The sequence below is a fragment of the Sceloporus occidentalis genome, unplaced genomic scaffold (assembly GCF_023333645.1).
Source record: "Sceloporus occidentalis isolate IW3139 unplaced genomic scaffold, rSceOcc1.0.p SCAF_4, whole genome shotgun sequence".
NCBI lineage: Eukaryota > Metazoa > Chordata > Lepidosauria > Squamata > Phrynosomatidae > Sceloporus > Sceloporus occidentalis.
The window spans coordinates 100910111-100929258 of NW_028316984.1; the positions used below are offsets into that span (position 1 = coordinate 100910111).

Genomic DNA, 19148 nt, shown 5'->3' on the forward strand with positions numbered 1-19148 from the left:
TGCTCCTGATTGTGTCCTCCACACATCACCACCATTTACTGTAGTTCCCTCCTCATCCATCCATCCTTTAGGGTGAGCAGAAACAGTTATGCCTGCTGGAATTTTGTAAGTTATTTGACATCATTTTCTTCTGCTTCACCCATTACATCCTTTGTTACATGCCCCTATGTTTTACTCTGGACTTATCCATGTGTCATATCAAAATCCTGCCTTTGAGTTACAGTTGAACATATATGGTAAGTGCCATGGCGGGTGGAGGGCTGCTATGAAGTTGATAGATAAATATGGGAATATGTGAAAAATTCAAAATTAATTGAAAGTAATACATCTGCAACAAACCTAGGGCCAAAACAGATGGCCGTAAAGGGGCGGCTCTATGCTGCCCCTTTGAGTGCTGGATTGGGGCTGCAGCAACCACATGCTGCAGCCCTGGTCCAGCATTTTTCTGGCCCAAAAAGAAGTGACAAAATGCTTGGAGTGGAAAAAAGGCACTCTTTCTGTGGTGGCATTTTGGCAAAAATGCCATGCTGCAGAAATGCCTTGATGCCGGCTGCTGTGTGGTGAGTGTGACACCAGCTTGGGGGCAGCATCAGGGCATGCGCCTTGCATACACCATGCCCTCACACCACCCTGAAGCCAGTGTTTTTTGCCAGTCTGTTTTGGCCCTTAGTTTCTTTATATTGGTGCAGGTAGGAAGCCTGTTATGTATGCCTCTATTTAGCTATTTAGCTATAGAATCATAGAATAATAGAGTTGGAAGAGACCACAAGGGCCATCCAGTCCAACCCCCTGCCATGCAGGAAATCCAAATCAAAGCATCCCTGACAGATGGCCATCCAGCCTCTGTTTAAAGACCTCCAAGGAAGGAGACTCCACTACACTCCGAGGGAGTTTGTTCCACTGTCAAACAGCCCTTCCTGTCAGGAAGTTCTTCGTAATGTTGAAGTGGAATCTCTTTTGCTGTAGCTTGCATCCATTGTTCCTGGTCTTAGTCTCTGTAGCAGCAGAAAACAAGTTTGCTCCCTCCTCAATATGCCATCCCTTCAAATATTTAAACAGGGCTATCATATCACCTCTTAACATTCTCTTCTCCAGGCTGAACATTCCCAGCTCCCTAAGTCATTCCTCATAGGGCAGGGTTTCCAGATCCTTCACCATTTTAGTCACTCTCCTTTGGACATGCTCCAGTTTCTCCACATCCTTTTTACATTGTGGTGCCCAGAACTGGACACAATATTCCAGGTGGGGCCTGACCAGAGCAGAATAGAGTGGCACTATTACTTCCCTTGATCTAGACACTATACTTTTATTGATGCAGCCTAAAATTGCATTGGCCTTTTTAGCTGCCATGTCGCACTGTTGACTCATGTTCAACTTGTGGTCTACTTGGACTCCCAGATCCCTTTCACATGTAGTTTTATTCAGTCAGGTGTCCCCCATCCTATATCTGTGCATATGATTTTTCCACCCTAAGTGCAGTACCTTACATTTCTCCGTGTTGAATTTCATTTTTTTTTAGCTTTGGCCCAGCTTTCTAGTCTATTCAGGTCATTTGGAATTTTGGTCCTGTCCTCTGGGGTATTAGCTACTCCTCCTAATTTGGTGTCATCTGCAAATTTGATGAGTATGCCCCTAATTCTGTCATCCAAGTCACTGATAAAGATGTTGAGTAACACTGGTCCCAGGACAGAGCCCTGTGGGACCCCACTGGTCACTTCTCTCCAGGATGAAAAGGAGCCATTGTTGAGCACTATTTGGGTTCAGCCAGTCAACCAATTACAAATCCATGTAACAGTTGCCTTGTCTAGCCCACATTCTACAAGCTTGTTTGCAAGAATGTCATGGGGAACTTAGTCAAAGGCCTTTCTGAAATCAAGATATACTATATCCACATGAGCTTTGGTCTTAGGGAAATGAGTTATGAAATGCATTTACATTTAATTGGAGAAATATGTGCACAATGAGTGGTCATTGTCTCTTTTACTTTAAGGGAAATGTCAGGAAGGACTTCCTAAATTTAAAAAAAACCCACCGTGGTAAAAATATTAGCATCTCTGCAGTAAGGAGTGAAAAACAAGGGATGTGTTTGTTCAGTTTCTGCTAGCACTAACCTTTTGCTTGTGCAGTGTATGGAGTGCCTCTCCACTATCTTCGGGGTGGGAGGAGGGAGGGGGGAAGAAAAGGAGTGCTTTGTAAGCTAAAGTAGTATGAAGTGTTGAGTGTCTGAGAAACAGAGGCCCGGAGACAAGTGAACACTTTCTCAGGAAACTCCAGTCTGCCATTATGTTAACAAGGAAGGATTTGAAATGTTTTAAGGTTATATTAGATTGAAAAGAAAATTTTATTCTTTTATTTTATTCTTGAACAAGGTCTAGTGAAGGTCCTGCAGTGGTTGTGATGAATCTTCAGACAAGAAATGTTTGACTTACTTTCTGTCTCCTCTTTTATTTGCCACCCCCATGCTGGCTGCTTATGACTTTTCAGGTCCAGTGGACAAGCTCGACCAGTTTCCTCCCCTTTGAAAGGATTTAGTCTAGGAATTGGTCTTCTGCCACTTTTAATCTCTCTCATTCTTTGGAAGCAAAAACTTTGTCCAGAGGATAAGAAGCAACCACAGGAAATATATCAGGGCTAGCATAGATGGCATATTGCAGTAGAACAGCCAGGTGCATGAATTCAAGATACACTCAAAATGTATATTGGCCAGGTTCCAAAGAAATGTGAAACAGTATCTGAGAGACCACGAGGGCTTATGCTTGTTCTCCTTCCTTCTAACTGCCATCTACTTTTCAAATTGAGGAGTTTTAGTTTCAAAAGCATGTTGTGATATGGGATGAGGGCAGTGTTAGGGAGCAAAATTTATAATTCTTTCCTATTTCTGTACTGCTGAGCAGGTGCAGGATTCTACCAAAGAAAAACAAAATCTAATTGTTCTAAAATTCTCCCTAATGTGAAATGTTCCTGGTTAACAGAAAAAGTTATATGTTGGTTAGCTTGCAGGGAAAAAAAAAGATGCTTAGAATACTAAATGTATTTTTTCCTGATATCTACAGCTGATAGAAGCAACAATTTCCCATAGATGAGAACAGCATGGTGGCATATATAGAGCAACCAGATTCTTTTTGCATTCCCTCTGCTCGTGGAAATCATTTTTAGTGATTGCCCTTGCTGCCTATTTTAGTGCCCACAAACAGTCCTGTTCCTCCTTTCAGGCTCTGACACTAGTTTTGGATGTGTTTGCTAAGAGTTGTAGCTGTTGTTGTGTGCTTTCAAGTCATTTCTGACATATGGCGACTTTATCATGGGATTTTCTTGGCAAGATTTGTTTACTTTTGCCTTCTTCTGAGGCTGAGATAATGAAAATTGCCCAAGATCACCCAGAGGGATTCCATTGCCAAATGGGGATTCAAACCCTGGTCTCCAAGGTCCTAGTACAATTTCAGACCATCACACCATGATGGCTCTTGGGGCTATAGGAGTAAGGGGAAATCATTGAAAACATGTGAACAATCTACCTTTCTATCCATTTGTCACAAAACAGTTCAGTATAACCATGAAAGTTATTCACGATATATGGTTCAAGTTTATTTCTCATGTGGAACCTTAATCTCAAACTCAAGTCTTTACATTTAGCCTTTTGCAGGCAATTTATAAAAAAATATTTTACAGTTGGCTCACAGTTTTATCAAAGAAAAGCGATGTTTATGACCTAAACTGATGCCATCTAAATGAAGTGACAAGTTCATGTAGTTTACTATTGCTAAATTGACACTAAAGTACACTGAGGTCTAGGCTCATCTTCAGAGGTATCTGGACAATTCTGTGCACTCAAAGGACGGGCAAACATCCTCAATCTTGTGGCAACAGGAACATCCTGTGCTTGTTCACCTTCTCATGTCAGTGTGAAATGTGTATATCTTGCCAGTATTGCTGCAGTGTTACTTTTGTCACAATTTCTTTTCTAATAATGGAATTCATGATTTACTTAGAATTGCAACCAATTGTTCTTTCATAGTTTGAACTGGATGGATTTGAAAACTACATGGTGGAGGAAGTGACTCAGAGGTGTGGTTTTGGGGTGTGCTTTGGATTGAGCTGCATACTAAACCAACCAAAACCAGTTTGGAGATATTTGGGAGATGTACAGATTGAAGTGGGGATGCCTCTGAAGCAGACCAAATGTGAATCTGAAACACTCTTACTACAGCTTTGTTGATTATTGAGACCCTGAGGGACCCAGAGACTCAGCAAAAACAGATACAGTTCTCTATAAGAAAAATGCTAGGGTTTGTGTGGGGCGGGAAGAGGGGGTGTAGTTTTGTGAACAACAGTTCTGTCATATAATCACACTAGATGACTGTATCAAGGCTATAAATTCCCAGTACTTGAGCACAAGGATGCTGAAGTACTATATTGCTAATAAGTGCCCAGAACTCTTTGCTAGTTGTCTGTCCCAGAAATGGAAATCTTAAAAAGAGTTTGAGGAACATGGGAATGTGCAGCTTGAGTGCTTCCTTGAAAAATGATGGATGTTCAGATTCATCAGTCTCTGGGGTTGTCAGCTCTTTATCTATTGCCCAGTCATGTCTGATTCCAGTTTGGCAGAAATTGGGTTGGCTGCACGCGAGAGCCAATCCTCCCTCTCTCTCTCTCTCTCAGTGTGTGTGTGTCTCATGAAGCTCTCTCAGGACACCCTAAAGCCCAACTCCAAATGATGCAAAATGGTTCAAAGCCACTGCAAAATGTGACAGTTTCTCATCTCTCTGGTACCCCTTACTATCAAAATGGGTCAAGTGATGTTATGTCAGCTCCACAGGGCATGGTTTCCATACTCTTCACCATTTTGGATATGCTCCAGCTTCAAAACATGTGCCCAGAACTGGATGCAGTATTCCAAGTGAGGCCTGACCAAAGCACAATAGAATAGCAATAGCAGTAACATTTGTATTTCTATACCGCTTCATACTGAAGTAAGCAGTCTCTAAGTAGTTTACAACATGTAAGCCAATTGCCTCAACAGGCTGGATACTTATTATACTGACCTACAAAAGGATGGAAGGTTGAGTCGACCTTGGAGCCCCTCAGGATCAAACTCACAATGTTGTGGCTGCAGTACTGGCATTTAATCATTGCACCACCAGGACTCCCTGTTACTTCCCTCAATCTAGATAGTATACGTCTGTTGATTTTCTTTAAACCAGAGTGATTTTTCCAAATATTTCCTGATAATCTCTCCCTTTGGGGCAAGGGTTTTGGGTGATTATTGGCAGCCAAACTCCAAGCTTTCCTGAATGAAACAAATTATCTGGATTACTTTAGTTCAGAGTCTGGTCAGCTTTTGAAAGTGAAATTGTATTGCTTTTGGTCACTCTGATGCTTGATCTTGCAGTAAGTGAGAGAGGGAAACTTTTAATTTTTACATATTTCACAAACTCTTGTAAATACATTTTAACACATAGCTCACTGATTCCTTCTGGGTTATCTGTTTCAGTTAGCAATTGTGCTCCAGCAGCTAAATTCCTACCTTGCATGTTGAATCCTGACGTACTGCTGAGAAGCATCTGTTCTGGCTCTTATTAGAGCCTGATTTTACCATAATAGACTCTTACATTACACTACTATATTTGGTGACACATGGATTGCATGTGAAAATTTTCAGTCAGAAAATTCAGCAATCTGAAAATACTGCAGGCAGACTACTGCTTTGATTGTGGAAAACCAATTGCTTCTTGTTATATTTAATGAATTTCACTACCTACCAGTTTATTTCCAAGTACAATTTGAATTGCTGCTTTTGTCCATTAAGATTCCAAATGGTCTAAAATCTGGATATGCTCTCATAGGAATCTGCCATGTTTCAAGATTAGGGATGGAAAGAATATGAGTTTCCTGTGCATAAACCATAGTTTCCTATGCAGGAAATCTGTTTTCTTCGAAAATGGTATTTTTGCACAAAATAATGCTGTTTTTCTCCACAAAATAATTCCTTCATAACACTTCAGGATGTTTGAATATGGAGAAAATGCTGGGGAGGAATTATTATTATTATTATTATTATTTGCAGTAAGTAGAAAATTACTGTAATGATTCATCCTCCTTTGCAAGGACAAAATAGTGGAGATTACATCCCCAGTCAAGGTTATTTGTGGTGGCCCTGCTCAAGAAGACCACCTTCTAAAATGAGATGGCTACTTACCATGGAGAGACTGTCTCACCTGTTGGTACTCTGATTATAGAATGGCTTTATATTTTTAGGTGCTTGCTTTTCTGGCATTTTCAATACCCTATTAAAGGTCATTTTAAATAGCAAAACAGCTTGTAAAGTCTTTCCCTATTGGTGGCATTCAGGACTATCATGATTTTATTGGTGTTCCCCCCCCCCCCCCCTTCTTGCATTACAATTGCATTCCTCCTTACCCAGGGTCACACACACAGTGTATATATATACCCACTGTCTTCCAGGTCAGCATTCTCTGAAGATGCCAGCCACAGATGCTGGTGAAACATCAGGAATAAACTCTTCTAGAACATGGCCATATAGTCCAAAAAACATACAAAAAACTATGATCTTTAAAATAAATTTGATTATAAACTGTCTTGGGATGGGTAAGATATCTCAGAATGACAGGATATTTTCATAAGTAATTTAATACACAATAATACTGATTTCTTGTAAGTGGCCAAAATGCACTTGGAGACATGATGACATGATGAAAACTGTTTTCTGCCCTGTTTCTCTCACTCAGCTATTGAAAATGAGAGCAGTGGCTGGAAAAAAGCCATATCCCTTTATTCACATAGCCTCATTTTGAGTTCTTCTTCTTCTTCTTTTGAGGAACAGAGAAAGCTGCCTGAAGCTAAGTGCTGTCTGCATGGGCCAAAACAAACAAAAAACAAATCCCACCCCATCCTCCCATTTCGTCTTGGTAGGGAGTCTGGACAGCCCCAATCCCCAAGTGTAGTGCAAACAGCCAGGATGATAACTGGGCAATTCAGCAGCAAACATGGGATATACCCCCCTTATAACAGAATAAATGAACTTACTGTTTGTTCCAGATCTTCCCAGAAGATCTGGAGACCTCTTTTCTGATGTCAGGTGGTTGTTCATACTCACATCTTGCTTTGCCACCTGGTGTGGCAGCAGCTTGCTTGCTTGCTCTGGGGTCAGAATGAGATGCCCAAGCATGCGATCATTACTGGGCACCTCATTCTGATCTCAGAGTGAGTGTCTTGTCACGATAGTGGGCACACCAGGCAGAACAGTGGGACACACATGCAAATAGCCACCTGGCATAGAAACAGAAGCCTCCAGGTAATAGGAGGATGTTGGGACAGCTCTGATGCCAGAATACTCTAGATTGCTTCCAAAGTATTCTGACCAGTGCACACATCACCTTGGACAGATCATTGGTTCATGTATTTTATTCTTGCCTACACGACAAAGGCAGCTGGTGGATCCAATGTTTGGAGGTGATAAATCAATTATTGCTGTTATGAATGTTCTCTCTATAGCTTTGTATTGTACAGGAACTCTTCTTGTGTCAAACTTTTGACAAGATAGGACCTAACACAGAAGCTTTGAAGAGTGTGGCTGGAAAATTGAAAGTGGGTTCATCACTCCAACAGCAGTGGACTCAGTCGGCTTCTGTTTTTACACTGACTGACAGCAGATCTCCAGAGTTTCAGACTCTGTCTTCATTGCCAAAAAAGGAAGAGAGGATTGCCAACAAAGAAGATGAAAATGTGCATGTGCTGATTTATATTAATATTTGTGCCTACCACAGCCACTACAGTGGTGTAGTGATGTGAACGCTGGAGTACAACTCTGGAGATCAGAGTATGATTCCCCACTCAGCTATGAAAACCCACTGGGTGACCTTTGGGCAAGTCACACACTCTCATTCCCCAAAAACCCCATGATAGATTTGTCTTAGGGTTGCCCTAAGTCAGAAATGTCTTGAAGGATCATCACCACCTTCGCAACAACATGTACATACCAAGAGATCTCTGTACATCTTTAGTCTGCTCTCTAGGTGCTTGTCTTTGATGGGCATCCTCTATTCTCCTGGTCTTCCATATGAAAATTTTTCATCTTTAAAGTAGACAGTCTTCCCCTTCAAATAGCTAACATTTTCAAACAGAGGCCTGGTCTCTGTCAATTAGTCTTTCCAAGCCTTATCTGAATCTAAGCCTGAGACCTAGTGCTTACAAAGCATGTGTTGTGCCACTGAGCTACAGCCCTCATCTTTTAGTCATGCTAGAGCATGACAGAATAATGAGGACTGCCTTTGCTTGCAGTTTTTCTTGCATGGATCAAGATGATTAAACGTAAGAAAAACTGCAATGTATATGTATTTTGATTCACTTATATGTATGAGTGTTTCTGTGTGTGTATGTTTTGATTTGCCTCCCACAAATGGGGCTGAAGGTGGTTTACAATTAAATAGTAGAAATGCAATTATGTCATGAAACAAATCAAAACATAAAAAATTAACACACTTTAAAAATACACCAGTAAAGGAAAATGCAACACCCATCCGCTTAAAAGCTCATTGTACATTAAGCACGCTCAGTCAAAAGCCTGAATAAAAAATAATTTTTCAACAGAAATAAAACAACAGGGAGAGTGCCAGCCCACTCTCTCTCCCTCAATAGGGAGTTTGAGAGGCTGGTATTGAGGGAAAAGTTTTAAAGTAATCAGAGCCTACTCCATGATGAATAGCAATCATAAATCCTTTCCAGTAACCTCTGTCTACTGTAACTCATTACTTCCAAGCTCCCCTTACCTTCTCTACTTGCTGGGATTATTCTTATAACCCACTTCATAAACCTCCAGTTGGGGTGCATCCAAAGAGGATGCACTCTCATATGTTTTGCATCTACAGTGATAAGCAGGTATACAATTTTTTTTTGAATGAAGATCATCACAGGAGACAAAAATGGTAGTTATAGTTTAAAACAGCCTCAGGAAAAGTTTGTGAAGACAAGCATTCACAGCAACAATTAAAAGGCATGCAGTGTGAAGCCATTTGGTCTTTTTGTCCTTAACAGATTTTTTTTTTTTTGCATGAAGAAAAGAAACAAGAAGATGTGGATAAACAAGGGAGGATTAATAATGGAGGCTAGAATCATCTGAAACCTTGTAACGTTTGGTGAACAAGGCAGGGTGATAACATGATAAAAGCCTTCCTAAAACTTTTCTGATTGTGTAGGCCTATAGTTTAGCTGTATTGTACTTGTACATATTGTATTTACCTTTTTACATGCACCCCATGAAATTATTACATTTAATTACAATACTATATTGTTTGGAATATTTTACCATTTCCCCTGATACGTTAAATTTCAGTTATAATGCATTTACATAAGAAAATGAGAAAAATGGCATCTCACTTCTATAGAAGTCACAGAGCAGCTTCTCCAGCAACATTAAAATTCTTGCGTCTCTTATCTGCTGCTTCCTCATAGGTTTTAGTGCAAATCTTGTGAGTGAATGGTTTGAGAATTGGGAATGACACCAGGAAACTAAATGATGCACAGAGAAATATTTCCTAAATAGTTCCTAAATAAATATTTCCTAAATAAAAAGACTGTATGAATGCTTAAGTTGTCCATTTTGGATGAAGTTCCAAATCACTTTACTCTGAAGAAGTCTTATTTTGACCATTTTTACTGACTTAGTAGCTTGTGGCTTCCAACTCAGTATTCCTTTGCTAACTGCCTGTGTGAACGAATTTCTGGGTATAAAAAAATATAAATAGAAGCTGTATTTCATGGAAAGCAATAGTCACCATCGTAAAGTGTTAATAGAAGAATCTCCCTTTCAAGAGTGCTAAATGCTGGTGCTGGTTTCTTTGCAATAAGCTGATAGTTTAAAAACTGTCCCCTTCTCCATCTGTGGAAATATGTCCTCTTGAAGGAGAGGGATTTCTATAAAGCTCTCTGAGAGGAAAGAAATACTCCAATTAACAATATTTTCCATTGGCCAGTCTCCAGAATAAGACTGTTGTTACAGTTCTTGGTGCAGTTTCCTTTTTTATGTTAATGGTTTCTTTCTTTCTTAACTAAATTGCTATGTAGCTGGCAAATAATGAAAATAGACCACTCTTAAAATAATAATTTTGCTAACTGGAAAATTCTGTAGGTTTCTGTTATGCTGTCGTATTGTATGTGTTTGTTCCCAGGCAGCTCTCTGGACAGTAATTTTTGTGCTATTCCAATATTAAAATAACTTGCAACTCTGGTAGAGCCTTTTTAGGTATTCAGCATTGCTCTTTGTTGACAAGGCAATGGCGTTGGGAGATGTCATAATTGTGTTGATTAATTGGACAATTATTTTGGCTATGTTATTTGTCTGCATTCGACTGTCTCTTTCTGTCTCATACTATTTTAATAACTACTTCAGACAGAATTCCAAGAATGCTGGAAAACTATGGGAAGAAGGTGTAATTGAATTGCATCACAGTCATATGTTTAGTCAATATAACTATTTCCATTCAAGCAGAGGTAGGAAAATACAGGAGTCTATCCACTGGCCATTAATGATTTCTTATCTCCTAAGTGGTGAAAACATTTAAATTGGTAGTATGGACTTTTGGTGGAATACCATTGCTATCCTATGAGGGGTTCGCAACATATTTTTGTTGTTGCTGAAGTGGACGAGTCTATCATATTTTAATGTGTTCTGAGGCTGCACAATTCAGCAATTCAAGACTATATTTTTTATCTCAATATGCACAGAAACAATTTTATCTTCTCAGCTTCCCATAAAATAAGTATTCAGTACAACAAATATCTCCTTTAATATGCAAATAAGGCAAATTAAGGAGAATATGCTAGACAGTTTCTCCGTCATATGTTAGCTTTCTGCCTGGAGAAAGATGCCATGTGGATATACAAATCAGAATTTTGTTTCTGTTTTGTTTTGTTTTATTCAGAGAATTTCTTCCCTAAACAAGCTAGGAGGGCTCCCTCCTCAGTCCTGTCAGCAAGAGAAAACGTTTCTATTCTGACAAGCTTTTAGAAACTAATTGCAAGGGCTTCTTACAATGTGCTGTTTTATTATTATTTTTTCATCTTTTGTCTTCTTAATTAATTTGTGTCAAATTGATTTAATTCTATGCCTAATTTAATTGCATTTTAATAATAATTTTTAATGTGTTTACTTATTTCTTTTAATGGGCTTTTGTCTGTATTTCTAAGTTTTGCAAGCCGCCTCAAGTTCCAGTTTGGGAAGGAAAAGATGGAATGTAAAGGAATAATCGATACCAATGATAATACATGCAACTGAGAAAGCAGACCAAGTCTATAAACCCTTTGCAACAACATCTTCTACACAAGAAGTCTCAAAGGTGCTACAAGTTACCTTTGCATAATGATAATACACAACAGCCACCACCAAAGATTGCATTCTGAAATGTACAAAACTGCTAGGGCCGTGCAAGATCCCACTGTTTGATTCTGGCTTACAGTTTTGGTTTCCTTGACTGGCAGCATTGTCCTTTTTAAACAGACACCTTTGTCCTGAGTCAACTCCAGCCAGTCAGTGACGATACAGGTGACAAGTTGAGTGAATGAAGTGACATTTTCTTCCTGCCCTCGCTTTTGCCCCAGAAATGAATAAAGCAAGAATGAGAAAAAGGTGAATTTATGGGAGGGCAGTAGAATTATTTCCTGCATTGTTACTAACTAGATGTCCAGTGGAATGTTTTATTTTATTTATATTCTGCCTTTCTCCTTACACAGGACACAAGGTGACTTACATCCGAACTAACACAAGGTACAGCTAACTGTCCCCACAACTCCCTGCCTCATTAATACAAAAGTCAGAAAACAATCAGACAAAACACACAGTTTAAACCACATCCTGGAACAGGGATTTAGGAGTGGAGCACAGTCCTCTCCAATAGCATTTATCTGTTCTAGGTGCCTAATACAGTTCAGGTACATACTGAATAAAAACATATAATTTAGTTAAGGAAGGTTTTGTAATAAAGGGGTATTTTAAATTGTTTTCTGGTTGCTTTACCTATGTGACTTAGCACAGTTTCAGAATTTTCAATCTTGATAACGGCAAGTATTATTTTTATGTGGGTGTAGGGGCCCTAAAAACTGCTGAAATCAAATGATCAGCCTCTTCATTAAAAACTGTTTTTAGACCACTTCTCCTCATTGCAGACCATTTGTCTCCACTGTATGTCAGTCCAGTTGTATTTTGTGGAATTCCTAATGCAACACTGAAAAGGCATCAAGTTTGTTTCCACCTCCAGAGTCATACCCCACCATACAACTGTTTTGTATGTGGTCACACTTCCTTTGCCCACATCTCTCACCCCATCTCTCCTGTCATCTCTTTGGGACATCCAAAATCACCCAAAGATAATACATTAGAAGAATGAGTTTATCTGTGATTAAGGAGAGTATTATTAAAGCCTAAGGAGAGAGGGGAAGCTGGGAATGAAAATTGATTAAAGGGTCAGCAGAATTTGAGAGTCATATGCTACACTAATGTACTTTCAGTTCTACAATTATATACAAAAATATATCATCATCATCATCATCATCATCATCATCATCATCATCATCATCATCTGCCTTTTCCCTAAAACTGAGTCTTAAGGTAGCCTACAAATTAAAAAAACACTATAGCTGAAAACATGCAAATGAAAGACATTAAAATAGCATTAGACTATATGCAGCATTAAAACAGTTTAAAATATGCAAAAATGTAGGATTTTTATGTTCATTGTATATATGTATCTGAGTTTGTTTGTATGTTTTTATATATCAAATAAAATTTAAATAAAATAAAATAAAAAATGCAGTTACAACAATACAACTTCCCCCTAAAAGCCCTTTAAAAACCCCTTCCATTCTAAAAGCTTTTCCAATAAAAATGTCTTTGCATGACAATGACTTTCTTGAGAAGGCAAGTCTGGAGCTGAGGGGCAGCCATGAGGGGCTGTTTCCTGTACCTACCAGGTATGCCTGTGAAAGTGGTCGCACTGAGCGAAGAATCTCCCCTGAGGATCTCAGAGCCCAGGAAGGTTCATATGTAGTTAAAGAGTCTGTCAGATATCCTTGATGTAAACCTAAGTACAGGGTTTTATAGAGCATAGCCAGCACTTTGAATTGTGCCTGGAAGCAGGTTGACAGCCTAAAGAACTGTTGCAGCAGGAGAGTTACATTCTCCACGTAACATCACAGCTAACAGTCTGGCTGCACCTCCTTGTACCAGCTGATATTTCTGAACATTTTTGAAAGAAAGCCTCATGTAGAGTGTGGGGTTGTTTGTTGTTGAGTGCCTGCAAGTTGTCTCCAACTTATGGCAGCCGCAAGGCAAACCTAACACTGGGTTTTCTAGGCATATTTCTTCAGATGAGGTTTGTCATTGCCACCCTCTGAGGCTGAGAGAGTGTGACTTGCCCAAAGTCACCCAGTGGGTTTCCATGGCCGAGCTTGGAACCAAACCCTGATCCCCACAGTTGTAATCCAGTGCTGAAACTACTAGATCATGAATAGGAGTTAGGGGCTGTTCAGACAGCTCCAAAGAGGTGGCATGGAGCCACCCCTGTTTCAGCTGGATCGGGGCCATGGCAACTGCACGCCGCTGCCCCGATCTTGCCTTTCCAGGGCACAAAAAGGAGCCAAAGGAGTGCCATGACACCTCGTACCATGTTGAGTGGCGCGCAGCATCATGGCACCATGGGAGACAGAGTTGGGAATATGTCATGTGGACACAATGCCCTGACTCCACCCCCAGTCCGGATAAAAGTGGTGGTGTGTGCAGGGGCTTAGTTAGCTAATAGTTATCCATTACAGAGGTATTCAAGTTAGGCTTTTTCAAAAGAGGGCCTACAGCTGTCTCCTTTAGGCAAGTTGGTATGTCGGTATGGCACCCCTGCCTCAGTATATGTACTGTAAACAAATGACATGGAAAAAAGCATAGACCCTAATAATGGTCTGGGAAATCTGTGGACCTCTAGATATTGATGAACTACAACTCTCATTATTTCTCAATAATGTTGGGTTGTTTGGGGGCTTATGAAAACTGGACTCCAATTCGGTAAAACCACCAGCAGCCCAGTCTTGCCCAAACATAATTATTTCCCAAGAACCTTATCTTGATTATAGAATAGGAGACATTTATGTATGAAAATATAAAACAGAAGTTTTCTCTAAAACATTTACTATACTAATTTCAAAGACTTACCAAGGCAATAGAGGAAATAATTATTAGTTTTATTGGATGAATTACGTGGATTATTTTATGAAGGGGTAATGGAATGTATTTTATTGTGTTGTACATTGTTATTGTACACCACTTCAATCCTTGGAAGAGGTGGGATAAAAATAAATTATCATCATCATTATTATCATCATCATCATCATCATCACTATTATTCCTGACTTATGGCAACCCTAACATTACCCTATTACAGGGTTTTCTGGCACTATTTATTCGGGGTTTTTTTTGCCACTGCGTTCTTCTAAGGCTGTGAGAGTGACTTGCCTTGGGTCCCCCAGTGGGTTTCCATGGCCAAGTAGGGATTTGAACCTGCTCTCCCAGAGCTCTATTCCAATATTCAAGCCACTGTACCATACTGGCTGCCTTTTAAAGAGGTACGTAAGTTATTAAAATGCACTCCAACTTTTGCTTTATTATTCATTATTTGACAATTGAAGGTTCTAAAGGCAAAGAATATATACTCCGACCCCTGTATCAATGAGGGATACATTCCTAGATTTACAGCAGATAGCAAGAACTGTGGATAATTGTGAATGTTATATTTGTGCCAGAAGTTGACAATAGAGTTGTCCAGGAGGACCTCTAGATGCCTAGGGTAGCCTTTTTTTTCTAGATGTAAGTAAGCGAAACTGTGGATACAATGATCAGATTATATTAGAGATTATACATTGGTAGTTTTAATATAAACAAATGATTACAGTCCTGAAATTGTCATTTCCATTCCATTGTTAAAATAGCTTAATATATTTATGCATCATGCATTTGATAGAAATGTTCAGGTGCCCTATCTTTATTTTTGTTAAGACCTTGTTTAATTTTCTTCAAAAATATAAAGCCCTCCTCTTTCAGGATTCAAATAAGCAATAACTACACAACAGTGGCATAATGTACATAAATATACAAGAAATCTACTTGACAGAACTGGGATTAATCAGACTTGTGATTTAAATCTTCGTACTAAGTGCCGCTGTTCTTTATCTTGAATCAGTTCAAGATACACTAAGAAATGGCATTGTGCAACTAGCGTTGAAGTTGTTGTTAACCTTTCCATCTTCTTTCTGCTGAATGACAATGGGGAACATAGTGTGCTATGGTTTTCTGTTTTGTTTCTGTTCTGCAAAATTTGATTTGTTTCTGCCTGCAAAACTGTTAAAGTCCAGTTTAATTTTCTGACGCTGACTAAACTGCTTGGATTAGGGGAAGCTGATCTTAAAAGAGAAAAATTGGAGGTTCAGCAAACTCAGAAGATATTTTGAAACACTCTTGGAACTGATAAGAGTCATTGTAAATTTAAACGTTACCTTGCCTTGCACAGAAGCCACACTAATAAATGGCTTTGAATTTTTTATGAATGACTGAGTACCAAGGTTTACTAATAAACCCAAGCTGTGGTACTTTCTATTTTTCTTTTCTTTTCATTTCATTTTCTTTCTTTTTTCATTTTTCTTTTGGCTAAAGGATGCTGTAGAGAAAACACTGATGAGGTGTCATATAATTTTACAAGTTGCATAACTGCTTTTAACTACTAAACTCTCTCTGATTAAAATAACAATTGAGCCTGTAATTTTTCTGAACAGCTGCTGCTACAGGGGGTCATTACCTTGGAGAGCCTGGAAATAATTGTACTCCTAATACATGAGTTATGTAGTCTCATGTTTTACAGCAATGCACAAAGTTTAAAGCCTATAGTAGAATGTTATTTGAAAGCTGTCAAACCATGTTAAAAAAGACTGCATCGTCAAAGGCCCTTGTGGCCAGGATTCAACATGTAGCCTTGTCTTACTCATTATAAAATGCATGTTTATAAAGTTCCACAGAGCATCCAATTCCCAATTCACTTATATCAGCAAGACTTAACTTGCTCATTAATCTAAATTCTTTTGCAACTTTAATCTGCATGTTTAATTAATCATAAAATGAGGCGGTAAGTAATTTCAGCAATGTGTGGCTTGTTATCAGATGCATTTAATCACTCTTCTGTGAGCTCATTTGGAAACACCTGAAGATGTCGAGAGCAGTTTGAATAAGCATAAATTATTCTTTGTCAGTGTACTTCACCCAACTAATAAGACATTAATTTAAAAAAGGCACTGTTCATCATTTTTAGATCTTCACCAATATTTTTAGTGTAGCAGTATAACTGTGACTGTATATATAGTACGATACACAATATAGTGCCAGACAGTGGAACAGAAAGTATTATTTGATTCATTTTTTCCATGTTTACATGTAATTACTCTGTGTAATCTTAGGTTGAATGAAGATTAACCATAGTTATCAAATCCTAAGTATTTAAATGTTCTTGGAACAAGCTGCTAGTTAATTGAAATCATAAAAGCTACTAGATTATATAACAGTTGTAAGATTATATGTGCTCTGTGCATTTACTTTGTCTGAAGTACCGTTATATGAATTTTTTTTACTGTATGTAGAAATTAGTAGGTAAAGGACTATTAGTAATGAAGAAACTAGTTTTAAATAGAGACTATTGATTTGATCTTGAGAAGCTAGCAAGGCACTGCAGAATTCCACAAAAGTGATTGGATGTCTCTCCACAATTTTGCATATGACTTGGAAGTTGCATAAGGTCTGTCATGCTGATCTTCAGCCCGTGCAACATCTTGACATTTCTTCTAATGCTAACATACTGCAGAGGTGGCCCTATCAATAGGCAGAGTGAGCTGAATGACTTGGGCAGCAGATTTTAGTTGTCATGATTGTATTTTGATGTTTTGTGTTTTAATTCGGGGGGGGGGGGGGGAGGTGAGGAGGGTAGAGATTTTGTTAAATATGTTATTATGTTCTTATGATTGTTACCCACCTTGATCTTTCAGGGAGAGGCAGGCTATAAATAAATTATATTATTATTATTATGAAAGGGCAACAAACTGGAAGTTATTTAACTTGTTTTTATTGTATAAATACTATATTTATGCTATATATAATAGTACACTGTACAAATACAGTATAATACTATATAACAATATACAGTACAAATATTTATAAATATTGCATTTATACTGCTAAAAATGCAGGGAAATGATTGAAGGGTTTTCTTCCCCCTGTGCCAAACTAAGTCAGATGGCTTGGGATGCTACATAACTAAATTTGGATAGGTAAGATCAGCCACTCCCCATCAGACAGCAACATATCTTTGACCAGCTCTGGCACAATAAACTTCAGGAAAATGCCTGTAGATGATTTACCCAACCAATTGGAGGCTTATGCCTTGGGCTAAAGAACTGCACAAACCTCTAGGACTTTCATACCTCCATTTTCTCCTCTGATGAATTTTTAGGGTTACTAGTCTTGAAAAAGGAAGAACACCCACACATGCACGGCATAAGAATGGGCATCTCCTCCTTTTGTTGAGAAGCTGCAGCCAGATGTGGAGGCATTACAGGCATATTCAGCTCAAAAAGCCTCTGATAATGAAGCTTCTTTTAATGAAGATATTTTACACCTGCCCAGCTCTCCCCCTTTCCTTGTCCTATGACTAGTTGCATCAGCATTGGGAAGATGGGGGAAGGAGAAACCCAGACTTTTGGTGTTAGGTTGCAGCTGTTTGTCTGCAATAAACAATGCAATGAACAAAGCTTCAGCTTTGTTTTCTACTTGAGCTGATCCTACTATAGCATTGTGTGCTTGCCTATAATAGGCAAGATAAACAGCAATTCTCTCCAGAATCTCTGTCTCCAGAATCCCTTTGTGAACAGCAAAACTGAGGGGAAAGGGGAAAGCAAATTAAACCTGCCTCATCAGCTTTCTTCTTGTTACTGTGTGCTTTCAAGTTATTTCTAATTTATGGTGGCCCTAAGACTATGTTATCATAGGTTTCTCTTGGGCTAAGTGTGTGACTCTCCCAAGGTCATGCAATGGGTTTTCATGGCTGAGCAGGTAAGTGAACTCTGATCTACAAAGATCGTAGCCCAGTGCTCAAACCACTATATCATGCTGCCTCACTAGCTATGCCCAGCATATTAAAACAAATACATGCATCTGTAATTTTGGTCAACAAAGTAGGAATAATAAAAGTGGACTTCACTGAAGGAAAAGGCAATTGCTGGATGCATTTTGGAAGAAATCTTCAAGTGGTCCTTAGAAGATTTCATTTTTTAAACTTATGCAAAGTTCACTTGACCCATTTTTTTTCTTTTCACATGTACATATAATTAGCTTTGAACAAAAAGTTTGATGAAACATGTTGAACAACTCTTCTTTGTTTGTAGTACAGAAACCTAGCCCCATTTTTTTCATTTTCATTTTTTTTTTGGTCTCTGGTACTGAATTTTGTTTTAAAGAAATAATAGCTTGGAACACATCTGTTGTGTTAACTGTGGCATACCTGTACACTACTTGTTTGTTAGACAAGGGCAGTGGCAATATTTTACAAACATATTACATCCTTGACCTCAGGCTGATATTTCATAAGGATGAATTATATTTCACTAGGTGTTAGAACTAGATGAATTAAAAATGACATTTTTGGGGAATGTCAGCACCTGTCCTCTTGTTGCTTTGCAAGGGATGACATCCTGTAAAAATAATTATTGCTTTGGAAAGAGATATGTTTGCCTGCCATAGATATTCTCAAATGCACATAATCCTGGCCATTCCTTTAACTGTCCTAGATATTTCAGCATGTATAACAACAGCAGAGCATTATTTTTGATTACAGTTTTTACACTTCCTGCAATATTTTCTCCACTTCACGTGTTCTTAAAGTCTTCATTTTCTCTTATTATGGGTTTCTAATAATATCATTACTTAGGCACAGTGTCTCTATGATCTTTTAAAGATGCTCTGTTGTTGAAGGTATAGCAATAAACCGTAGTAACTGATCTCTTCTTATCTTCTCCTGCCGACAAATTGTCCTATTCCCTTTCTACAAATTGTGGTT

At 38.7% G+C, this 19148-nt stretch overlaps 1 protein-coding gene across 8 annotated transcripts in view; it reads left to right on the top strand.

Moving 5' to 3' along the window:
* The window catches only part of SOX6 (SRY-box transcription factor 6), a 582676-nt gene that overhangs the window by 109140 nt on the left and 454388 nt on the right, over positions 1-19148 (top strand). The window contains exon 1 of one of the 8 annotated variants that reach the window (XM_089521090.1): positions 11625-11641. The exons of the other annotated variants lie outside the window; for them this stretch is intronic. The gene's annotated coding sequence lies outside the window, so the exon portion shown is untranslated. Of the gene's footprint in view, positions 1-11624; positions 11642-19148 lie in introns of those variants that run through there. 8 annotated transcript variants of the gene reach the window in all.